General features: G+C 34.5%; 1 long non-coding RNA gene across 15 annotated transcripts in view; it reads left to right on the forward strand.

The window, feature by feature from the left end:
• LOC104005445 (uncharacterized) overlaps positions 1-26,880 on the forward strand; it is a 346,407-nt gene that overhangs the window by 36,604 nt on the left and 282,923 nt on the right. For 14 of the 15 annotated variants that reach the window (XR_010155471.1, XR_010155473.1, XR_010155469.1 and 11 more), the window contains exon 2: positions 19,644-19,722. The exons of the other annotated variant lie outside the window; for it this stretch is intronic. This is a non-coding gene — a long non-coding RNA (uncharacterized LOC104005445). The remainder of the gene's footprint in view (positions 1-19,643; positions 19,723-26,880) is intronic. 15 annotated transcript variants of the gene reach the window in all.

Below are 26,880 nucleotides of genomic sequence, written 5' to 3' on the forward strand. Positions count from 1 at the left end.
TCTACATCATCAAAAAAGAAATTTTAATTACCCTTTGCATAAATAATAGGAATAAAATGGCATGAATCAAAACACACGGTTTATGCATATTCTCTATGAAAAACAGAACTAAAATGTTGTTAATAAATTTTACACCCATTAAGGAAGTGTATGAGTCTACCTGGTAGAATTAAAGTATAGTTGAAACTATTGCTGTGGGATGAAATTATGCTCACTTTAATATTTCCGATATGTTTTCTTTGTACTAGAAAAAAACAGATATTTTAAAAATGCTGCATTTATCTTTATCTCTCTGTGCACATGAGGATTTCATACCTTATTTTCACTTGAGTTTCTTTGAACAATGAACACTTTGGAGGAGTGTATGCTATATTAGGAATTTATTAGATTTCATCAAATGGCAGGTGGTTATGAATTTTGTTTCCAAAAAGGAGACCTGAGGGATATTCCATATTAAGGGTTTTATTCCCTTTTGGTGGAAACATGCAAATCATTTGTTTTTGCTAAAAAAATCTATGAAACATTTCTTTCATTATTTCCCTTGGGAATGGCAGCTCGCTATTATTCGTAACTGTAAATGCAGTTGACATTTTGAAGTTTATGTTCATGGGAATAAGATATTTTTTGGACATTTTAGTGATGCCAAGCCCAGGAAAATCTAGTTATTTTTTGCAATACACATGTATATACAGTATGTTAATTGGAGTAACAGAGATGGCCATTTCAAATTTGGCTCTGTTATTCATCTTTTTTTTAGAGGCAAAGAGTGTTGGTAAGCGAATTTAACCAGAAGAGCAGTAGATTCTTTTGAAATAATGACATAGTGGAAAATAAAAACACATATACACCAAGAAACAATTTGTGAACTAAAACATGATTAAATTTAATCTATTGCCATAAAGTAGAAAATGTTCGAAACAAGGAAGACTATGTACTTTCACCTAAACTGAAAATAAAATGACAACAAAAAAGCAGGACTCTCCACAATTCAAGACTTGCTGCTTCTATGATGCCACACTCTTGATTATTTACCCCTGCTATATGAATGAGTGAGTGTTAACACTGATGTATTACACCTAAAAGATTGGAAGAGCATCTTTGATTCCATTCCAGTCCACCACGTCGTGCTAGAACCAGGACATCTTCCCTCCATAGTAAATCTCCATAAAATTTCACTGGGGAGAAAAGAATCCTCTACATGTGAGGTAGAGATGTGAATCAGACAAGTCCTTAAATGCATGATTCATCTAACTGCCTCTGAATAATTGGTTAACTTCAGCCACCTGTATATATAAGCATGTAGGTGTTCAATGCCACCACACACTCTCCACAAACAACAACTGCCCAGGGTTGCCAAAAGATAATTGCATGGTGGCAAAACGTGCTGCTTGAACAGTGCCAACGTAAAGGATAAAAAACCAGGAACCACATTGTAAGGAAGTGAAGACTGTATTATACTAGGAATTCCACCTTAGAGTCCAATCTGACCATCTGAATCTGAATCGGACTATAGTGGATGGACTGATGCTACCCTGCAGCCTTACTTCCTTAGCTTTGTTTCCCCAGGCCCTAATATAAACCCCAGGCAAACAGGCATACAGCTGTATGCATTTGGCAGATTACTATCCATTTCATTGTTCAGTTGTTCTGGAAAGGCACCAAATGCAACTGTAGCCTGGAAACATTTGGAAAAATGGTACTGTTCCTGATATCTTTGTTTCTTCCTAAGTGACAGTTGAAGGTGACTTTCCTTTGTACAGTTCTGCCTGCCGTTAGCAATTTTCCAAAATTAAATACCATATTTTGTGTTTGATAGGCACAGCTGTGTCTGTTACCAAGGGCAAGCCCACCTGCACAACACTCTGTGTTCATTTATATACTGATAACTTTATTTAGAACCCAGTTTTACAGAAAAAAATCAAGTTGGGTGAACCAATTTTGAGGGCAATGAATTCTTGAATTCTACTTTTGGGTTATGAAAAGGGCAAATTTATTTGCTTCTGATAGAAGTAATATAGGCCTAGTGGATATCTTAGCAGTGCAGAAAATAGGATGTACCATCTACCTATATTAACTGTGTGTGCATTAATTTCTGAATCTGGTTTTAAAAACTCCATTGTGTTCTAAACCTGATAGTTTGGAAAGTTGTAAGACCGAGTCTAGAGACTCATGTTAAAATTCTAAATTTTGGTGCAAGAGGAATAGCTCTCGTTTTTGCCCAAGCCACTTTATTTTTCAATGTCTTCATTATTTTATCTGCCGATTGAACCCATCAGAGTAGAGGAATGCCCAGAATTATTTGAAGCTCTGAAAGTTCTACAATTTGGGCTAGAGAAATGGAATATATGAATTCTACCAGTTAAGACACCAACTCTTCAGGCAAAATTAATTTAATACTTGGGGTATGATGGGTTGACCCTGAATATTTACAAGATACTAACATTGGAAAATGTTAGAGTGTGTCACATGGGACAAGAGTCTGTTAAGGTGTTCTACAAGAATGGGAGGTTGTGTGGTTAAACATTTGGCATGCTTGGCACATTTTTTCCCTCTTCCTGGAGAGTTATAGTTTGCATTCACATTTAAAGGATCTGAGAAATCCTGCAGAAAAGAAAATTATGTAGCTTTGTTTAACCCAATGTTTCCCAAACTTAGTGGACTTTATGCATTCGACATCTTTCCTTTGCTCTTCCAAATTACTCTTCAGCCTTCCCTACCCTGCTCTGTGTTCATGAAACTGACGTGTGTGAGTTCTAACTTGGAGTTTTCTTTCTACTGGCTCCTGGTTGTTTGGCTGTCAAGAGAAACTTCTGGAGGAATGAGGGCAGGAAAAGGTATCTGAGGAAGAGAGAAGTAAGGTACTTCTTTCCCTGGCTTCTTCTCTCCAAGCTGACTGCATCTCCCCACCAGAGGTCACATTTCTTGTCAAGTGTTCTCTCCACACAGTTTTCCCTCCAGATTCCTGCAAACTCTTATTTCCCTCCATCCTTTCAGGCATAGTCTGTAGGTTACTGCCTTCCTTTTCAATTTTCCTATACCCTGCCCACATCTATTCAAATAGTGCTTGTTTTAGACATTCCTCAGATTACCAAATTTGAGTGTCATCTTTTTTCTGCAGCAAGTCTGAGTGATATATATACACATGGTATCTTTTTTACCTTGCTGATGCATGCCATTTTTATGGAAAAACAAACTGCTATATTTAAAGTGAGGAAAATTATTTTGGTATCAAAGTGTCTGAAACACTGTTTTTGCTTGACTTGCTAACTAATTATTGTCTGAACCCTTCTCTATGTGTAGATATATCCTAAAACCAAGTCAGTAAAAACAGGTCCTTCTGAGTCCTATCTGAGTTTATTTTACCATTGTCAGCTTTCTTTTTGCTCTCAGTGGGCCCATGAGTGATAACTATCTCCACAGTTAGACATCAGTAAGCCATGCCATTTACCTGATTTGTCAACAGACATTTGTGAAGCATGTTTGTGTGTGTGTGGCATTGAACTAGATGCTGAGAATAAAAAGGTAGAGAAAGATTAACATGATTCCCAGGGTATCCAAAGCAGCCTGTATGCCCACCAATACAACAATAATAAAATGTGAATACCGATAATAAATGTAATAATACCTAACACTTACATAGCTCTGAGTACAATAAGACATTTATATAGTTTGAGTGCTTTATCTGTATTAACTCATTCCATCTTCCCAACAACCTTATGAAAAGCTGCTGTTATTATCTCTATTTGACAAATAAGAAAAAGATGACAAAGTCAGGCTAGATGAGTCTGTTCATGTTCACATGTAATTAAGTGGTGGGAGTGGAATTTTAGTCCATGTAGTGTGGTCACAGAGAAAGTATAATTAAAAAATGACAAGGAGATGTGCAATAGGAGGGCTTGGCTCAATTGAGATCCAAAGGGCAAAAAAGTAAAGAGAGAAGAGTGTTTCAGAAGGGAAGAACTTGTGCAAAGATACTCTTAAATTGTCTTGACGCTGTTTCATCAGGGCAGACGACATACAAAAAGGCCAGTCAAAATGGAGTTGTTAAGAGGTGGTCTGTACAAATACATCAGTTAAGTGCACGCACTTATATTTTCTTTGCTGTGCTATTCACGATAACAAAGACACGAACTCAACCTAGGTATCCATTAGTGGTGGATTGGATAAAGAAAATGTGGTACATACAGGTACCAAGGAACACTATGCAGTCATCATAAAGAATCAAATTATGTCATTTTAAGCAACATGGATTCAGCTGAAGTCCATAATCGTAAGTGAATTAATGCAGAAACAGAAAATCAAATACCACATGTTCTCACTAATGAATAAGAGCTGGACATTGAGTTTACATGGACATGTAGATGGAAGCAGTAGACACCGGGGACTAAAAGAGGGGAGAGAGCGGTGGGGAAGGGTTGAAAAACTACCTATTGGATCCTATGCTAACTACCTGGATGACAGGATCCATACCCCCAGACTCAGGATTATGCAATATACCTATGTAACAAACCTGCACCTGTATCCCCCCATATCTAAAATAAACACTAAAATTTAATTTAAAAATAAATTTTAAAAAAACTGAAAAAATATATCAGTCATTGACTTTATTGCCCTGATACGTAGCAATGGCAACTTCACATGTTGACTTAAAACTTTGATTGTCAACCTTTGGTGTTTGCAGGATACTTAAAAAAACTGAATTATTTAATGACACTCTTGAAGGAATTAAAGTATAAAAAAGTTATAGAATATTGAAAACATATTTCCATACTTATTGAATTAGTTGTTTTTAATTTGAGGAGAACCAAAAAACTCTTTACTGTCCTGACCGTATTCTCTGATACAGTCATAATGCAAATTTCTTACAATTTCTGGCATATAGGGCATCTTTCTTTAACACTAGCGTGCCTTTACATGAAGCCTTATCACTTCTTTGCAGCAAGTTGTTCCACAACTCACTGAGTGTGCATTGTTCTGCCAGAGACATCACTGTAAGAGTATGTCGTGTCAAATGTAGCAAAAATTGTTTTTATATGGTATCAGTTATAAAGTGCTTTTGAGGACTGTTTCTTGCTTCCCTGAGAATGCTGACAAGCAGAGTAAACTAAGTGCTCCAATTTCTAGGTTCAGAAAATTACCCATTTTAGTCAGCTTCTGCAGGGCCTTCTAGGACAGGGCACAGCAAAAACACCACTTCTGAACACCCCAATCCCCTGGACCACATCTAGAGGACTACAGAAGGGAAGAGGGAGAATTCTCAAAGTTGTAGTTATCCATAATCCTACCCCTTCTTATCAAGAGGAGGAGAAAGGCATTGAACTCTCTCTCATCCCTGCCTTTTACAGATGGTCCTGGAATATGGACAAAAGGAAAGGAGAAAAATGGCTAAGGTGCCAGAGGAAATTCCCAAAGCAGCCTGCATTCCCTCATAAATCAAATGTATAACATGGAACTCACCTGACACTTATATCATCTTTTCAGTGCTCCAATGGTCATACCCACAAAGAAAAGGGATCCAGGCAACAAGAGGATGGAGGGTAGATTGGTCTTGGACCCGGAGTTTAGGACAAGGTGATGTTGAGGACTTTGAGACAAGAGTGTACATTTTAGTTATTGAATTACATCACAGAAATAATCACACCAGCCTATATTTTTCACCAAAAATGAATGAAAAGAAAATTATGTCTGTTCTAGGCAGATGGAGGTCAAAGGCTGCTCTAGATCCAGAATCTTAACCTATATCAAGATTCATGTTCGTGCATAGCTTTATTGAAACTCTTGGCTCAAATTGACTTACTTCCCTAGTGTCAAAATTTGAGAGCCCATTTGTAAAATGGCTTAGTGTAATGCACTGTGGATGATCAATCAAGAGTCACTAGTCTGTGTTCTTATTGGAGAAAATAATATTGCTTTTCTGTGTACATCTGTGTAAGAAATTTCACTTAGACATGAATGCTAAGAAAAACTACAATCCTTTCCAAGCAATAGACATATCCTTTTATGTTTCATAAAATTATCTCTTCATCTGGGATAGTAGAAGTTTTTATTCAGGCTTGCTTTATGCTTTCTCAAAACTACGGTTATGTTTAACATATTTGCTTTATTTCTATTCCAATGCCTTTGTCATATTTTATGTTAACATTTTGTGTTGAACTATCTAGCCTATCTACCTTTATCTATCTATCTATCTATCTATCTATCTATCTATCTATCTATCTATCTTATTATACCAAAATCTTCCTGCAAGTGTTGATGTCTAAATAAATTTATAATGTTTATTAGATAACCTTCATTTGTAATTGATTTGCTCATCTGTTATCCATAGAACTTGGAAACATATTTGTAGATAAAAGTTACAGATGTATAGATACATTGATAGATAATGCAGTTATATAAAAGTATATATATTAAATTTTAACCTTATAAATATGTAACCAGACATATACAGATTTTAGTAAATTTCTTTTGACTTTTTATTTTTAAATGTGAACAAAAATAGTTGGTGATGATGGTGTCTGAATCTGTGGTCCCAATTATAATCTCACAACTCCAAGTTCCCAACACAGTTGGAAACATCATTTATCTACCGAATTCTTCTGTTGGTGTTTTTCTCCCAGGGAAGCAGAGAAAATAAAGAGTTCTGTGCTTTTAATGTTTCCGCTTTTTATGTTTGTCACAGTGCTCTGCTTTTAGCAAACACCCTGATACACTAAAAGTTTGCTTTTTATTTAACCTTAAAAATTTCTTTGGTAAGCTTGTCCTAAAAACTTGACCCAGAATTATACAAATGCCATTCAAACATCTATTTGTGCATCTCTTTTTTTTTCACTTCAACTGAAAATATACTTTCTCTAAAATGTACATTTGCAATAGGAATATATTACTGATGGTGGAAATAAATTTCCATGTAAATTCATATTGTCCTTCTACATAGTGAAATGACAGCTTTTTGGAAGTCACGTGCACACAGCTCCCCAGGGAATCTCACATCTATTATCCATTTCATGCATTGTGAGGCTTTTATGGCAATGTCCATACCCTTCATTTTAGATAGATCTGTCAGTCTCTCGGTACTACCCATGCACTTTGGATCACTAAGACTCCTCCTGAGTAGATGACATACTAATATGTGACTAGTAATTGAATTTTTGACATATGCAAAAATGTTGTAAAATAGATAAGAGAGAAAGTGCCATAAATAGATATCTAAAAGAAAGGAACAGATGGCCTCTTTGTGAAGATGTTTGGATAAAGCCAAAAAATGACAAACAGATGGTTTATACGTATGGGGTAGGTTGACAATGGAACCTGAAGCTGGTGGGGCATAATGCACAGAGCTCCAACTTTTCCTAAAAAACCTGAAGTTTGGTCTATAAGAGGAAAGTATTACAGACTTCATAAAAACATAGACAATTGCTGAGGAGAGCTTTACTTCCAACTATGTGCTCAATTTTGGAATAGGTGTGGTGTGGTGCTAAAAAAATGTATATTCTGTTGATTTGGGGTGGAGAGTTCTGTAGATGTCTATTAGGTCCGCTTGGTGCAGAGCTGAGTTCAATTCCTGGGTATCCTTGTTAACTTTCTGTCTCGTTGATCTGTCTAATGTTGACAGTGGGGTGTTAAAGTCTCCCATTGTTATTGTGTGGGAGTCTAAGTCTCTTTGTAGGTCACTCAGGACTTGCTTTATGAATCTGGGTGCTCCTGTATTGGGTGCATATATATTTAGGATAGTTAGCTCTTCTTGTTGAATTGATCCCTTTACCATTATGTAATGGCCTTCTTTGTCTCTTTTGATCTTTGTTGGTTTAAAGTCTGTTTTATCAGAGACGTGGATTGCAACCCCTGCCTTTTTTTGTTTTCCATTTGCTTGGTAGATCTTCCTCCATCCTTTTATTTTGAGCCTATGTGTGTCTCTGCACGTGAGATGAGTTTCCTGAATACAGCACACTGATGGGTCTTGACTCTTTATCCAATTTGCCAGTCTGTGTCTTTTAATTGGAGCATTTAGTCCATTTACATTTAAAGTTAATATTGTTATATGTGAATTTGATCCTGTCATTATGATGTTAGCTGGTGATTTTGCTCGTTAGTTGATGCAGTTTCTTCCTAGCCTCGATGGTCTTTACAATTTGGCATGATTTTGCAGTGGCTGGTACCGGTTGTTCCTTTCCATGTTTAGTGCTTCCTTCAGGAGCACTTTTAGGGCAGGCTTGGTGGTGACAAAATCTCTCAGCATTTGCTTGTCTGTAAAGTATTTTATTTCTCCTTCACTTATGAAGCTTAGTTTGGCTGGTTATGAAATTCTGGGTTGAAAATTCTTTTCTTTAAGAATGTTGAATATTGGCCCCCACTCTCTTCTGGCTTGTAGAGTTTCTGCCGAGAGATCTGCTGTTAGTCTGATGGGCTTCCCTTTGTGGGTAACCTGACCTTTCTCTCTGGCTGCCCTTAACATTTTTTCCTTCATTTCAACTTTGGTGAATCTGACAATTATGTGTCTTGGAGTTGCTCTTCTCCAGGAGTATCTTCGTTGCATTCTCTGTATTTCCTGAATCTGAATGTTGGCCTGCCTTGCTAGATTGGGGAAGTTCTCCTGGATAATATCCTGCAGAGTGTTTTCCAACTTGGTTCCATTCTCCCCGTCACTTTCAGGTACACCAATCAGACGTAGATTTGGTCTTTTCACCTAGTCCCATATTTCTTGGAGGCTTTGTTTGTTTCTTTTTATTCTTTTTTCTCTAAACTTCCCTTCTTGCTTCATTTCATTCATTTCATCTTCCATCACTGATACCCTTTCTTCCAGTTGATCGCATTGGCTCCTGAGGCTTCTGCATTCTTCACGTAGTTCTCGAGCCTTGGTTTTCAGCTCCATCAGCTCCTTTAAGCACTTCTCTGTATTGGTTATTCTAGTTATACATTCGTCTAAATTTTTTTCAAAGTTTTCAACTTCTTTGCCTTTGGTTTGGATTTCCTCCTGTAGCTTGCAGTAGTCTGATCATCTGAAGCCTTCTTCTCTCGACTCGTCGAAGTCATTCTCCGTCCAGCTGTGTTCCGTTGCTGGTGAGGAGCTGCGTTCCTTTGGAGGAGGAGACGCGCTCTGCTTTTTAGAGTTTCGTTTTTCTGCTCTGTTTTTTCCCCATCTTTGTGGTTTTATCTACTTTTGGTCTTTGATGATGGTGATGTACAGATGGGTTTTTGGTGTGGATGTCCTTTCTCTTTGTTAGTTTTCCTTCTAACAGACAGGACCCTCAGCTGCAGGTCTGTTGGAGTTTGCTAGAGGTCCACTCCAGACCCTGTTTGCCTGGGTACCAGCCGCGGTGGCTGCAGAACAGCGGATTTTCATGAACCGCGAATGCTGCTGTCTGATCGTTCCTCTGAAAGTTTTGTCTCAGAGGAGTACCCGCTGTGTGAGGTGTCAGTCTGCCCCTACTGGGGGATGCCTCCCAGTTAGGCCGCTCGGGGGTCAGGGGTCAGGGACCCACTTGAGGAGGCAGTCTGCCAGTTCTCAGATCTCCAGCTGCATGCTGGGAACACCACTGCTCTCTTCAAAGCTGTCAGACAGGGACATTTAAGTCTGCAGAGGTTACTGCTGTCTTTTTGTTTGTCTGTGCCCTGCCCCCAGAGGTGGAGCCTACAGAGGCAGGCAGTATGGCACACTCAGTTCATCTTCCTGGAAACCTCCATTTACATTTTATTGTTCAATCCAGAAGTAAATAACTTACATTCAACTATTGAGAAAAATTTTAAATGTGAGGACTACAGGGTAGATAAACTTCAAATATCTCAACTGGTACCCAGCTAAGTTCATGTAGACTTAGGTTTAATTTTTTTTTTTTTTTTTTTACAATATTGGCTTTGCCTTGTTTTATTTGCTTTAGAAATGAAATCTTAAGAACGTTGAAAATATGCTGGCTTATTTCTCCCTATAGAAATATATTGCTAGTTATTTCTACTTGTATAAAATATATAGGGTTTCTACTTGTATAAAATATATAGGGTTTTTGTTGCTTGTTTGTTTGTTTTTTAGAACAAATGGAGTCAATGAGCTCTCTCTTCTTTTAGGTAGCACTTTCCATGTTGAATAATTCTCAACACAAGGAAACAAACGTGTTTTCTTTTTAAAAATAATTACACAAGCAGGTCTTGAAAAATTTAGCTTACTCAGTGCAGTATTATGTAGATTTAAATGTGTCCTCATCCTGCCCACTGCTGTCTTATATTTATTTTAAATTACCATTCTATTCTGATTTTTTTTTAGTGGTAGTCATTGCTATCATTTCAACATATATTATATTCTGTCATTTTCTCTGACTTTACTTGTGTATACACGTGTCCAAATTCATATATATGGATTTTATTAAAACCATAATTTAATAATTTTGTTTACATGCTTTTTTTCTGTTAACAATAGTTTAGGTTTTATACAGATATCCCTCTCATTTTGATTAAGAACTACGTAATATTTCATAGAATGAAAGTACCATAATAGCTTATTCCATTAAAAAATCTGTTACCATGCTTCATGATGCATACATGAAGATATATATTTATGGTCATGTGTAGAAAAATAAAAGCAGAAATATTAAGTGAAATTAAAAATATATAACCTTTACAAGATTTCTAACAGATGCTAGCAAATTGCATTTAACAAATTATTTTCTCTCCAAGACTGTAGGAAAATGACATAACCCCGTCCCCTACCAGAAATGAATATCAAATTAATCTTGATTTTACAAGTATTAGTATGCAGATATAAGGGTTGTTAGTTAATAACAACAACTGAGTATAATTTGAGCTGTTAGAAAATTATTTTCTTATATCTAAGGTAAAATTTTCCCTTAATATTGATTTATTGGTCTTAACTCTACTCTTGGTATCAAAGAGAAAATGCTTCTATTTTGTTTATGTAACAATTTTTCCACATACAAAGTAGTCACATGGTAAAAGACTGAATAGACTGCTAAAGCCCTACATAAAGAGCAACCCATGTGTTACCTGTGTCTTCTATGGTTACTCGTGTCAAAGAGAGTTCAATAATATGGTGCAAATTTTAAGGGGTCACATTTATTTTTCCCAAGACGTGATCTGTGTATTCGTGTTGCCTTCACAATTCAGGCAAGAAGGTTGCTACTCAGGGCTTTTCTTTATCCCCATTTCTCCCATCACCCCCGACCAGAAACTATATTAATTACACACGCAGATCAAAATCACCAGGTTTCATTTCAGTTCTACTTTACTTGCCCTTTGGAGGCCAACCTCCCTTATTTCCACCCATCCTTTTTGTTTCTTCCTAGCTGCTGTCATTTTCTTTTCATATTTTTCTATTAATCTCCATATCGTTCACGGTGTTTATCATGCTATTCCATTGTAATTAATGTCTCTGGGTTATGAAAGAGCAGATTTAACTTCTGTTTCACTTAGATGTGCTTTATCCCTGAGTAACATGATGCGTGAAAGGATGGACTTGGCCGATTTGGAAATGGAAATGAGACCCATAATGCTTTGCAGCAAATATGCCTGATTCTGAATTTGAAAACTCTTTTAGTTTAGATTCCAATTGTATCCTAAAATAAATTTAGGTTCCACAGACATTTTACTAAGTGTCTGCTTTGGGTCAGGCATAGCCCCAGGAACTCTCACACTGTACTGTTACGTTAACAAAAGTTATTAAGTGTATGAGAGTGAAACTGTGGAATGAAAACTGCATTTCGTATCAGAGAGAAAAGAAACAACTTACATTTTACATATTAAAATATAAAAAATCCAATATTTTACATGTGAATCCTGTGGGATTTCATACTGCTTGTATACATTAGCTCAAGTGATATTAATTGCAATATGGTGGAATACTAATAGTTTCATTTTTGCAGAAGAGAAAATCGAGTGTTACAGATGCTGACATCCTTGCCACTGTCCTACAGCTATTCAGTGACATTCCAGGGCTAGGTTTCTGGTGGTTTTCTCTTCCTCTGGCTTCCGAGAGACTGGCAAATTACTTCTTAGTTTTGATTGCCTTCTCCCAGTAGTCTCCGTAATCAACAGAAGCAGCAAGCGAGGTTCTCTCCTTATTAGTGTGCATAGGTTTGTGTTTTTTTAACAAAGTAAATATATTTTATTGAGTCTTTCCAAAATCTTTGTGATTTTCCTTAATAAATCAGGAAAGAAAGCATTGTGACTTTTTTTTTCCAATATAATCCTGTATTTCCATGAAGATGGCTTCTTTCAGTGTTTATTTTGTTAAGCACATAGTCTGTACATCTTTGTTAAATAAATGAATATGGAGCTTCTATTTTTCATAAATAATTTTATGCATGGTTCCAAACTGACATGTCTGTATATTTTTATCACCTCAAGCCACAATATATTGATAGTATTTATTGAGTATCCATTTGATTATAGCACCATATTTCGTGCATATACGTTTTTATTCAATATTTGATACATTGGGAGAAAAAAATGAATACATTAGAAGTACCGACTGTTTTATTTCTTCCAATATATCTTTTTCTATACCTATATAGTTTATAGCTTTATAAATTCTAATAGCTACATTCTTTTTCATTCTCTTGATAAACTCTTTTGATTAAACATTTTGCAATTGTCGAACTTCATAGTTGATTTTTTTTTTTTTTTTTTTTTTTTTTTTTTTTTTTTGGAGATGGAGTCTCGCCCTGTCGCCCAGGCTGGAGTGTAGTGGCGTGTAGTGTGATCTCGGCTCACTGCAACCTCTGCCTCCCGGGTTCAAGCGATTCTCCTGCCTCAGCCTCCCGAGTAGCTGGGACTACAGGCCCCTGCCACCACGCCTGGCTAATTTTTGTATTTTTAGTGGAGACGTGGTTTCAACATATTGGCCAGGCTGGTCTCGAACTGCTGACCTTAAGTGATCTGCCTGCCTCGGCCTCCCAAAGTGCTGGGATTATAGGAGTGAGCCACCGCGCCCAGCCTCATTGTTGATTTTTTAAAGCAGGGACTCTAAGTTTGCATGTCAACTATAGTAAATGCATGTTACATACCCTTTTTCCATTTTTTTTTTGCTTATTTTTAGTTTGTTATATGAAACCTGTTATTGATATAACCTCAAAAAACTTGCGTGTGTCTAAAGTATGTTTACATATATTTACAGCAGTGGTACTGTCATTAAAGATTTTAGGGCAGAGGGCAGTTTGCATCCTTATAGATACAATTACAAATATCTCTGTTCTTTCTTTTGTAACTACAAAATGCCTTCTGAAAGTAAAAGCATGGGTAATAGTTCTAAAGGCACTTTGATTATTTTTTGGAATATCATTCCTGAATTGAGCTGTGTGCGATATCAAAGAATTGGGCTTTTCATTAGTCAGGATGTTTGTCCTCAATTGTTTCCTTAATGATGGTTCTTTCATTGCTGGAATGTCCTGTTTCTCCTGATGTATTTATTAGCCATGAGTTGACTCATTCTATTTTTGAGGTATGTTTCTTCTGCAGGAATAAGCTACATAGGTAATTAAGCCATTTTTCTAATTTGCCTTTTAAATACACACAATGTGCAACAACCCTTTTTTAATACTGCCACTTCAATTTTGCCTTTTGAAAATACCAATAATATTTTTCTCAACAATTTCTTAGTTTACTACAGGTTTTCTTTATTGTTTTATATTCTATTTTAGTAGTCATTGCTTTTTTCTTTTATTTATATAATCATGCTTTTTTCATGATTATTTAAAAAGTAGTTTCTCTAGTATGGATATTTTTGGCAAATTTTGTTGTTTCTTTATTATTTTTTGTATTTCTTTTATTTAGATCTGACACCCCACCCTCGTTCCTCTTTTACTTTGTTCATAATTTTGAAGTCTCCCACTGACACTTACTACTTTTTCTTTACTATATAACTATTTTTTTCTTTTTTAATTTTTATTTTAGGTTTGGGGTGCATGTGCAGGTTCGTTGCAGAGGTAAACTTGTGTCATGGGGGTTTGTTGTACAGATTATTTCACTATCCGGGTATTAAGCCTAGTACCCTGTACAGTTATTTTTCATGTTATTTTCTTGAGTATAAAAAGTGGTAAAATGTACTCCATTTATATGAATATTCCATGTCTTTCAACTTTAGTAGAATTTATGCTTATTAATAGCTTTCTTTTCCTATATCACTGGCAATGGAATAAAACCAAACATCTGTTTCTTTGTTGCTATCAGCATATTTAGGAATTGACAGAATCATTTGATTGAAAATTCTCTAAATATGATCACAGTACTTTATGGATTTTCATCTTTTTTAACAACATAAATATGGATTACATTTGCCTTATAATCATGTGTTTGTGATGCAAGCAGATATACCAGTACTTAGATGGTTCTCAGGAGAGACTCCATTTCTCAGTCTAATACTGGTATAGGGGAAAGGAATTTAAACTATTTTCAGAAAAAAAGGTCATCCATACCACGTGTCATGTTCTTTGCATTTATTCTAGTTTTAAGGTTCTTTAATATTTAACATGGAGATGTTACTACTTTTCTCACCAAGTTATAATAGAGGATGTTTAGGGTTGAATAAAATAATATATGTTAAACATTTTACTTTATGGTTTATATACTATTAGTATTATGCTTATTTTATATATTGCCATTATCTTATCATGAAATAACAAAAATGCGGGGGGTGGGGATCTATCGATTTTGAGTTATGGTTTGCTAACTGCGTTGTCCTGAATGATTTCTCTGATCATGAAAAAGTACACAGTGGGTGGAACTGCAAACATCAATTCTTCTGGTAGTGTACACAGGCTTCTGTAAGTTAGGAAAATCCTTCCACTGTTATGGCCTTCAAATTCCCCTTCAAGACAGCTGTACAATAGACTATTGCCATATTTCAATTTTCCCCCCATGAATTGTTCACATTAGTTTCTCAATCTAAAATGTCTTTTGGCGTGGTCTTATTTTTAATGTGAACTGGCTTAGAGGTCAGAGATTAATTGCCAATAATATTCCTGAAAAGAGTAGGGAACTACTTCTAAGTAAAACATTCCACTTAATCCAATAGGTCTTTATTCTTCATAAACCAAATGTCCTTTCTGAATAATATTTTTCCTACTCAGTTAGATATTTTGGTATGTCCTGTAGATACCTCAATTTTAATATGGCCAAAAATATCTATCATTTCCTCTCTTCAAACTATTTCCCTCTGTTATTCTTAATTTTGATTACTATAGCCATTATCTACATACTTTTTTGAAGCTTAAAACCTAAGAACTGACATGGACAACTTCCTTTTTTCATTCCCACAATAAACTGTTCATTAAATCCTTTTGAATCGACTTCCAAATGCTTCTCAAATCCAACCTCTCCTCTCGTCTCCTTGCCTTTTGTCAATACTTTACTTCAGGCAAACTTCATCTATTCTCTGGCCTATAGCTGAACATCCTGACTTGTGTCCCTACTCTCAGTTGTTCCTTAGTCTTTCATTCCTGGACATCTCGTTACATTCTCTACATAGTTCCCAAAGTTACCTACCCATTATATCATAATATCATTTTTAAAGGTTTAAAAGGTTTTTGATGCAATATCATTAGCTATTAGAGAAAAGCAAAGTAAAGCTACAATAACATGCCGCTATACACTTACTAGAATGGGAAAAGTAAAACCATGCTGACAATATCAAGTGCTGATAAATATGTGGAACAACTGGATCTCTCCTGCATTGGTGGTGGGAATGTAAATCGATACATTTATTCTGAAAAGCAGTTTGGCAGTCTTTTATAAAGTTAACCATATCTTTATCACATGACATAGAAATCACAATCTTTAGTGTTTATCTCAGAGAAATGGAAACTTACATTCACGAAAAACCAGAACACTAAAATGCATAGGAACTTTATTTGTAATAGCCCTAATCTGGAAAAACTCAATTGTCGTTCAATGAATGAATGAATAAGCAAACTGTGGTACATCATTACAACAGAATACTACTCAGAAATGAAAAAGAATAAGCTATTAATAGACACAATAACTTGAATATATATTGAGGCTAAGTGGGAAAAAAGCCTATCTCAAAAGGTTACTTACTGTGTGATTCTATTTATTTAAAAGCCTAAATATGATGAAATGTAGTGATGGAGAACAGATCAGTGGTTATTAGGGGTTATGGTATGAGGAAGTGGAGGGTTGTGACTATTAAAAGATAAATTTCTTTATGTTGATAGAACAGTACTCTATCTTGATTGTAGTGATACACCAATCTATATATGTCATGGAATTTATAGAACTATATACTAAGGGAAGAAAAGATGACTGAAAAGTAGATGAAATCACAGTATGATCTGTAGTCTAGTTAATAGCATACCTATATCAGTTTTTTGGTTTGGATGAACTTCTTTGCTTACAAGTTTCTTTGGGAATCTCTGTACTGTTTTAAAAACTTGTTTATCTTAAACTATTTCAAAATAAAATCTTATTCAAGGGAAAAAAAATAAAGGCTTCTACTGATTCCCAAGACCAAGAGAGATAAAAATCAAATTTTTACCAAGACATATAATATGAATCCAAGTTGTTTTTAAACTCTCTAATCATCACTCTTCTTCATTCTTGCAAGTAGTTCATATCTTAGCCATTGGGAAATCACAGATATGCACAGAATGCCTTCTTTCACCTCTCATTGACAAATTCCCACTTATCTTTCAATACATGGGCTAAACTCTTCTTTGAGGATCTTCTCAAATCTCAAGTGCTGCTCCTACTCTGCTGCTATAACACTTCATCGTACATTTTTTGAGAAATTATCACAATCCATTGTTTTTTTTCTGTTTATGCATCGGTTTCTTTCTTTAGACAATCAACTGGACAGATGGTATAGCACTGTTCCAGGTTCCTCTCAGAGGAGACAGTATTAGCCTAATTACTTTATAAGCTCAATCTAAAACTAATTTTACAACCAAGCCCAAAATAAATTAATGTTTTGTATTAATTGAGCTGTTGCACTTAGACTTGGTTGATATAAATATTTTTATTTTCTTCCACCCACAAGGAATGTCTGCTTTGCATTGTTGCTTCTGATCTCCATATTCTTGCCATATTAGCAGAACATCAGTGTTTCAAATATATTTTTTAAAGCAAGCTTCATGGATCTAATAAACACTAATACCATCTGTGCTTTTCTATAGCCCAGGGAAATTCTATCTAGAGTTACAGGACATCTTTGAATAGAGTTAGAAATATATACAGTTCTCTTGGAGTCCATAACATTTTATTTCCCAAATATTATGTTTGTGGAATCTAATACTTGCTGTTGTGTGCTATTATAGGCACAATTTTAAAAACATTTGTTTTATATATAAGCTCTTGGGTCATGATCTCAGGAAGTCATTTTAGATTATGTTGGTTTTGTATGATAGAATCACTTTCTAAAAGTGATAATAGTACAGCATGACATACAGTGGTAATTGACCATAGAAAACAAAAGCAGAAAAATATATTTGTATGAAGCAAAGCAAATTATGTATTAAGTTGGATGCCATAATTGTAATAATATGTTGAGATGCCTACTAATTCTAACCTCTTATTCAACCTAGTTTTTAAGGATTTTTTCCTATTCTTTTTATCATCAGTAAGCCAAGGTCTGTTCCTCCTTCTTGTAATAGCTTTTTGTTTTACTATAGACAGCATAGAGTAAATGCAAAAGTTTTAATCAATACAATTAACATGATTCACAAACCTTCCAGTGACATCTTTGCCAAATTTCATACCCTATATTACGAAGTTCTGCATGAAAAGCTTTGACTGTTTTTCTAATCTCATTGTATACCCTCCTTTTATGTAGTACACCCCAGACTTATTGGCCTTCTTCTTGTTCCTCCGACAATCCAGGCTTGCACTGTTTTGGGAACTTTAGCTGTTATCCCTCTTCAGGGTGTAATGCCTCAAGATTTCACACACGACTTTTTCTGGTTTTTCAGATCTTAGTTTAAGTGTCAGTTTCCCAGAGAGGCCTTTTCTGAGTATCCAATTTAAAGTAATCTTGTCATAGTGTGTGTGCCAATGCTGTCTTATAACAGCTCACTAGGGCTTATGGTATACCTCTTTCCAACTATGTATTGAGTGATGTCATATTAGTATATTTAAATCAGTCATGTTGGGAATGTTTTCATCACAGAAAATGGCAAAAACTCGGCTTGCTTTGTTCCTTTTAGAGAGCTGGTTATTAAACATTTGTCAGCATACCATTGCCTATATTGCCTATTAATATGTGACTCTTTATATTCTTTATATTTCTTGCAACCTTTAATTTCTCTTCTGAAAACTCTATTCATATGCATCTATTTCTAGTAGAATATAAGTTTGATAAGAACCAATTCCCTGCTGTCTTGCTAGTGCCTAGAATACTGCTTTCCACATCATGAATGTACAGTAAATATTTTTTGAATGAGTAAATTACTAGGCTAACCTATCTGTTATTCAGTTATGATGACTTTATTAATATTTAACATCCATTAGTTGATTTTTAAAATAAAGCATCTATTCTTCTATGAATGATTTCCTTAAGTAACATTGGATATATATGTATGCTCTATTATTAGTCTCTTTCAATTAGTCAGATGCCCATTTCAGGATAGCTCGTTAGATTTGCTTTATCCTACAATATAAACTTCACTCAGAAGAGAGAACTTTCAAATCCTTAAATCATCTAAGAAATCTCTCCAATTCTTTCATGTCAAGGTTAATAATTAAACGTTTAATATCTCTTTAAGCTATTAAGCTAGCAATAAAAATGCAATATTTTAACCCAATTTACTCGATTAAGGAACAATCCCAGATGCGATTTAACATGAAGAATTGCAGTGATCTGCAGTTCATTAAAATCTGAATACTAAAAAGAGAATTTTAAACATATTATGTAAAGAAGTTCGTTTACCTCTTTTCCATAAAGAAATATTATCTTCATTTTCCTTAAAGCATGTTAATTATCATTAGGTACTGGATATACCTAACATGAATTATTGCCTTTTTCCCTGCAGAGCTGTGTACTGGTAGTTATTAAATAGCCCATTATCAACTGAAATTCAGATGCAGATTTTATTCTCCTTTTTTCTGACCATATTTTTCTGCTAGTGTTTATTTATTTACTTATTTTCATTAAAATGACCATGACCTTGGTGTTAAAATCAGTAATGTATACAGAAAATTCATTTGGAATGCAATAGTTATAATTCAGTTCTGAAAATTTATGTTTATCAAAGTATAAAATATTTTTGTTATAACTCTTTTAACTTTTCCTAAAGTGATGTGTGAGCATGATGTAATGTAGCAGAGGTCCAAATTTCCTTTAAGAATATTGCTTAGACCTCATATCATCTTCTAGCCTCACTATAAGCAAATTGAGAACTGCAGTCATTTGATGGTTTTAGGACTTAACTAGAAAAGAAAATATTAAAAATCAGATGTCCTACACTGAGAGTTTTATCTTCTAAAGAACTATTTCGTCTTTTATGTTAAGTACCTCCAAAGTATGATGTTAACGTGAACACATATGTGCACAAATCAGAGCTGCGCGACAGCGCTGAGAAACTACATGTGGATCCTGAGACCAAGTTTAGCTGAAGAAGTACATCTGTGAGCAAATGGCATTGAATTTTATTATTAAGCATCTGATGAAGTGGTTCACCTTTTGTTTTTAGGTCCACATTTGCTGAAATGTAACTCTTACCTCACGCACTGGGAGTGATGAACTTCACTAGGAAATCATCGTTCTTTCTGGTAAGTCACCACAGCACAAAACTGCAACCATTGTTTAGTAACAACTAGACTCTGATAGATGTTGTGGAGAATTTGACTAGAAGTAGGAGGATCATTTACTACATGGCAAAAAAACAAATCAGTCTGTCTTAGAAAGGTTAAAATTTACATGGATAATAAAGAAAGGAAGAAGAAGAAGAGTGATAAATTAGTGAGAAAAGAACAGTAGGTGTAATTATAGCAATATGCTTAAATGAAAGAGAGAAAAATATGGCAGAAGCATTTATTGATTTGAGATTGTAATTTTTTTAAATAAAAAAGCTTAGTCTGGATTCCAACTTGTATATAAAATTAGGAGCAAAGGTATGATTAATATATTCATGGAATATAATTATCAAGAAACCACAGACATTTGTGTATGGAGGACACAGAAAGGAGAGAACTTGCTAACAGGAATCCCATTAAAGAAGCTTCAGAATTTGAAAATCAGCAAAGAGAAGGAAGAGATGAGAGTGAAAGGCTTTATGAAGGAATGAAATGACAGTCATTGCATTTATTGATGTATCTGTATTTAAACATAAGTATATTTATTTATATTTGAACATAACAGTTTTCTAGCAAAATTAATAAGGATTATGTTACAGGCATACTCAGTTACGATCTTAGAGGGATTCTGAGAACTCTTTGATAGGTTATTTACTTATAGTTTGTCAGTAGTTTCTAAACATTTTTGGATGGACATCTCTATAAGCAATAATATTTGAGCAAGTAAACTTCAGTACTATATTTGTTTATTTATATGTACACAGTTTTTCTAATATATAATTTAAAAATACCTACTAAAATTGATGAGATAAGATAAATGTAAACAGAATTTTTAATAAATTATTTCTGCCACAGCAGATCATTTTTGTATGCATCCCAATCTGGAGACTTCGCAGTTTGATTTGGTATTACTATTGATTTGAAATAGAGTTTTGTTTATTTATTTCATTGTTACAAAGAATAGGAAACACAACATAGAGGCTCCCCGCCTAGAATCAAACTAAGTTTAGCATATTATCAACAAATGCTTGCCTCTGAAAAAATACTAATCACTTCTTGTATTAATGAGACTTTATCCAATTTAATTTCATATATTGGATGAGGTTAGGCATTCATTAGAACAAGTCATGACAGGCTAACATTTGTATTTATTAATAGTATGGTAGATATTGATCTTTTTTTCTTCTGAACAACAGGCGTTCTATTTTCTAACTATTCTTTCCTCATTTCATGTGATTTTGATGAGGCTATAAATCATAGGACCCTGCTCTTTCAGCTTAGTCTAATTTTGGCACAAAGTATGCATTTAATACCTGATAACAATTATTACTACTATTGTAATTATTACTATTATTGTAGTTATAGGTACTAATTGGGATTTGTTGAGAGTCCCATATTTGCTCTATGGAATAAACCAAAAGTTGATCAACTCTTTCTGTAAAGGGCCAGATAGTCACGTTTTGGGCTTTGAGGACATTATGTTCTCTGCCATAACCACTTAACTCTGCCATTGTAACATAAAAGCAACCAGACAGTACATCAATGAATGAATGTGGTTTTGTTCCAATAAAACTTTAGCTGTGAATATGGAGGTGGGTTTGATTTAATTTGAGGGCCATAGTTTGCCAAACCCCAGAAAAAAGCATACAAAATTTACTGAATGCCAATCTGTACAAACGCATAGCTAGTGTGTTAATACATAAATATGCATACAGTCATTCATTATATAATAATTTAGTTCAATAATGGTCTGCATATACCATGGTGGTTCCATAAGGATGTAATATCATATTATTCCTATACATTTTTTATTTTGACATGTTTATATACATAAATACTTACCATTGTGTTACAATTGCCTGCAGTATTGGGGAGCAATCACGAGCTATACAGGCTTAAAAGCGAAGAGCAATAGGCTCTATACCACATAGCCTAGGTGTGTAGTAGGCTATATCATGCAGGTATACATAGAGCATAAGTACATTCTATGATGCTCACACAACAAATCACCTAAGGACTCATTTCTCAGAACATTTCCCTGTCATTAAGTGATGCGTGACTACACACGTACCTGAAACTATAAATAACTTTGAAGCATAAATAGTTGGTTGCTTTCTGGTATTTAAAATCAAGCCTACTTTTTAGGCTAAGCAATAGAAGAATAAGAAAATGCTGATTCCTTTCAGTGTTTCTTTTGCTTTCATTATGAACTGAATGCTTGTATGCCCCCAACATTTATATGTTAAAGCCTGATTCCCAATGTGATGGCATTTGGAGGTAGATCCTTTACAGGTAATTAGGTCATGAGAGTGGAGCACTCATTAGTGGTATTAGTGCCCTTATAAGAAGACACAGGATAGAGTGTGCTTCCTCTTTATCTTTTTCCACCATGTGAGGAAGCCATGGAAGAAGGTGTTCATCAGAACCTAAGCATGCTGACACCCTGCTTTCAGAATTTCAGCCTCCAGAACTGTAAGAAATACGTTTCTGTTGTTTAAGCCACCCAGTAATTTGTTATAGCAGCCTGAACCAACTAAGTCAGCTTTCATTATTTGTTTCTTTATGATTTGCTGATCTTGTTTTGTGCTTCACAAAGATCCACATAAAACGTCGATCCCCCCAGTAGTTCACTTGCAGTTGGTCAATTTCCTGCAGTAGAGCTAATCAACTCATTGCAGACTCTCCTTGCCTTTCTATTCTAGTTGGTCTAAGTTTGATCTGTAAAGTATAGTTTCTATGTCAACTTTAATTTTGCTATGCACTTTTTCCATGTCTTTAAAACTACATAAACACATGTAATATTTAAACACTGTGGTTTATTCTAATCTATGAAAAACCTATTATTCTGTTCCATTTTTCAAAATACATTTCTCAATTACAATGATGCTATAAGTTTTATAAACTCCCTTTTATTAGGCAAGGAAAAAATGCCCCTCTTCTAGATAGAGGGCCTCCAAGTTAATTCATCAGCAGTAAACATTTTTTTTCCTATGGTTAAATTGATGTATTCACTGCTCTGTCCTTTCTTACTTCTCAACATTAACCCTCCAACAACCTGGATTTTCCTGTGGTCTCTGAAGAATTTTCTGCTAAATAATGTATCCATCACTACTTTTGACTTATAATTTCTATTTTAATAAAAAAAGATTGATTTTTTAAAATTAAAATATTTTATTTTTAATAAATATTAAAAGACTGTTACTGTTAAAATACATTGATTCTATATATTTTTTTTCTCTATCCTTCCTTTGAATGACGCTCAAGGCATTTCTTCCATTATGCCTACAGACCTGTGTTATAACACATTCTTTGCCAATCCTTGAAATAAATGCTTAGCAAGGTAATCTTTTAGTTGTATCAGGAGGAAAAGCTATTTGCTTTCTGTCATCATAGACCAATCACAGGTCCTATTTCAACTTAATTTATTAATATTGAGTCAGGTATGCTGCTCAGATTCCTTTGTATATGCAAAACTGTCTCCACAAATTGGTGTTTAATGTCTACAAGAAAAAAAAAGAGTGGCTATATTTGTAGCAAAAGGTAAACTCATTGATTTTCATCTCCAGAAGCAATACAAGGATGATTTATTTCCTTGAGAGATAATTTCTTATATGTATAGTAATCAAGGATAGCAACACAAATGAAAATGTAATTATGAGTACTGCATACCATATTGGTTTTTTTTCTTCTATTTCTTCTGTTTTTGTTAATTGTCAAAGCCAAGAGTATGTCAAGCTGAGAAAATATCATTAATGAGGATATAGATTAAATGGTCTGTGGGTAATTAATGATGACTGCAATGTCTTTCTCACTTTCTGCATAAAAGATGGGGTTTATTGCTTCTCTCTTTGAACCTGGGTTAGCTCTGTGACTGCTTCATCAGTAAAATGTGGTAGAAATGACATGGTGACAGCTGAAAGTTTACATTTTAAGCAGAGTCTGCTCCCATTTCCTATTGCTTGGAGTGCTTGCTCTGGGGAAAACTAGATGCCCTGTAAGATGTGTGAATATTCGGAACTCGACACGCTATGAGGACTCCAAGCTGGCCATGTTGCAACATCATTTAAACACTATGCATATTGAATTCAGTTGGTTCTTCACACAGATGCTATCTTTAAAAAAAAATGTAGTTTAACAATTTATTTATTTGTTTTTGTTAATTCTTACAGCAAACATTTGTAGAATATAGTTAAGGATACAGAGATAAAAGATAACATTTTTATTCACAAGGAATGCTTATTGTATTCTGTGAGACAGAAAAGTAAACACACAAAATTTAAAAAGTATTATAGGTAATAAGGCAGAAAAAGGTACAATGTACAAGTTTGGATGCTAAGAAAGAAATACTACTTCTATCCGGAGGCATGGTATCTAGTATGCTCTTTGTATATAATAACAATATATTATTATATGTTTTATATGCATTTTTATTAATAATGGTAATGACAACTCTCCATTATTGAGCACAAATCATGTGCCAAGCATTATGCAAGTGAGCTACTATTCTGCTTCTACCTGAGAAAGGAGCGAGAAATTAGAAATAACATGTTTCTAAAAATTTCCAATCCAAATTGATCATCTCAAAATAGTATGGCACTTAGGTCGATCAATTTCTTGGGAAAAGAAGCTAACTAGATTATAAAATGGGATCCCTCCTCAAAAGGCAGCTCATTCATGATAACTCTCTAAATGGTTGTATGAAAAGATAAAAATAATTAAGTTTCATCCTGGACCTTTTGATGCTAACATTAAAAGGACAGCATTGTCTTCTCACAAAAATCCCTTATTTTTCTTCTTACCAGTAGAAATCCATGATGAGTGAGCTTGTCTCATTATGGCAATTCCTAAATAACAGATAACAACTAGTAACAAATGTCTCTGAGTCAAATCTCTCTTCTGACCAGCCATACTGAATAATCTGTCATTTCAATTCAAGTGTTTGTGTGATGATGAGAATACTGAAAATGTGACTTTTAAAGCACTTGATGATACTTTGAATTCTTTAGTTTTTGTAGTTTTGGTCCAAATTTGCTTGCTTTATTTCCTCATAGGTAATGAAAATGTAAATCCTTAGCCTAACACTTTTGCAAATTATTTCAAAATGAGAATACATGAAGTCTAAATTCATTGTGTCTTACTCAAATTGTTTTTACTCATATGGTTAAGTTTCAAATTCACCAGCTGCACAACCTCATGCCAGTCATTTCTTTCCCTCACATATGCCTGTGAAGATCAAAGGTTATAGTTCTTGCTTGTGGTTTTCAAAGTCAGTTTTGCTGAGAAAACTGATCTGTAAGTCAACGCTTAGTCAGAAGCCAAATACGTAAAGCACATAACCTCAGGGTTACTTGAAGGATCTCTAATCAGTGGAGATAGGATATGATGAAATTGGACACGAATGTGTTAGATAGCATATTAGTTGTGGATGTTACACAAAGAAGCACTCTCCTCAAATAAGTTTGAGACACTCAGTGATAAGGAAGTTACACAGTTTCTTTATTGCAGTACTTCTCCAAGACCTAGTTATGCTGATGTGAATTGTTATTCTGTGGTGAAGGGTAGTATTTCTCAAAGTTAGGCAACAAATCATTGAACTTTAAGAAAGACAGAAGTGTATTTTATGTACTATTTTATCTTCAATGCTTCCCATAATATCTGACACATAAGTGATATCAATAAACAACATTTGACTGAATTTAAATAATCCATGAGATTTGGTTTCTGTGCCACTCACTACTGAGTAGCTTTTTGTTTTGAAGAACATAGTCTTTTCTCTCTGTTATTATTTTTGTAATGTGAGAGATGTCTACAAACACAAGAACCAACTGAGCACAAAACAAATAAACAAAAGCTCTGAATCTATAACTAATTGAACCACTGAAATTTTTCATCTAAACTTTCCTTACATTCTGACATCCAGAAAAGAATTTCTGCTCAAATGGGCAAGTCATAAAGACAAATACTTTTAACTGTCTTGGTGTTTCACCCCATTTGTTTTATTATCTCTTACTTCTTTTTATGTAAGTTATATTTAGTAGACATTTGTCCACTATTAATGGACTTCTTTCTAGAGGTGGCATTATGTTGAATTTAGTTTTTTAAGGTCATTGCAAGTAAATGAAAAATTTCTGTCTATTATGGTCATTACTATTGAAAATAGATGTGGGAAAATATTCTGTTTATCATTACTGAGAAGATATGTACCAGGTACTATTCTAAATTTAGTACACTTTTCAAAATATCTAACTTTATTTAATTTTCCTAAAATTGCATGAGATGGATATTACCGTCTTCATTTTCTCAACGAGAAAGAACTTGAGGATCTGAAACATTGAGGAATTTTTCTAAGAACAAATAGCTGTGAAATTACAGAGTTGAGGTGAGGACTCAATTTTACCCTGACTCCAAATCATATACTCTTAAATAATAAATAATAGAAATTTGAAATACAAAAATCAAAGTTTCTCTCTCCTTCTGATTTCATCATTTTATTCTGAGACATCAAGGGAAAGAAGAAAATATCTTCTATATTAAAACCCCTCACCTCAACATGAATTTGTACACTATTCCAGTTTTATTCCCAAAGTGATTGATGAGTTCAAACAGAGAGAGGTGAGGGATTGGAATATTAATATCAAAGATCTCAAACGATTTTCTCTCTCCTATGACAGTATTGAATGAGCTTAAACTAATGTTAGCATCAAGATCTTCAAAACATCATTCATCGTGGGGAAAAGGGAATCAATACTAACATCAGGATCTTCCCTCTTACTTAAAGCTTTAATTCTCTTCTGTGTTCCACTTATATAACCCCAAACAGCCAATACATTTCATTTTATAATATTGCCTATGAATTTTACATATTTATTTTGTGTTATTTCATTAGTCACTGCATGTATGCCTCTGTCCATTCAACAAATGTTTATTGAGGACCTATTACATGTCAGCATTGTTGTAGGCTCTGGGATGCATCAGAGAACAAAACAAACTACAATCCCTGATGTAATGGAGCTTGCATTTTAATGAGTAAAATAGACTATAAATAAAATAAATAAGTTAAATCAATAGCATATGAGAATATTATAAGTGGGGGGAAATCACTCAGAGAAGGGAGAGAAGGAGTTTTGGGAAATA

Source organism: Pan troglodytes, chromosome 2 (assembly GCF_028858775.2).
Source record: "Pan troglodytes isolate AG18354 chromosome 2, NHGRI_mPanTro3-v2.0_pri, whole genome shotgun sequence".
NCBI classification, from domain to species: Eukaryota; Metazoa; Chordata; class Mammalia; order Primates; family Hominidae; genus Pan; species Pan troglodytes.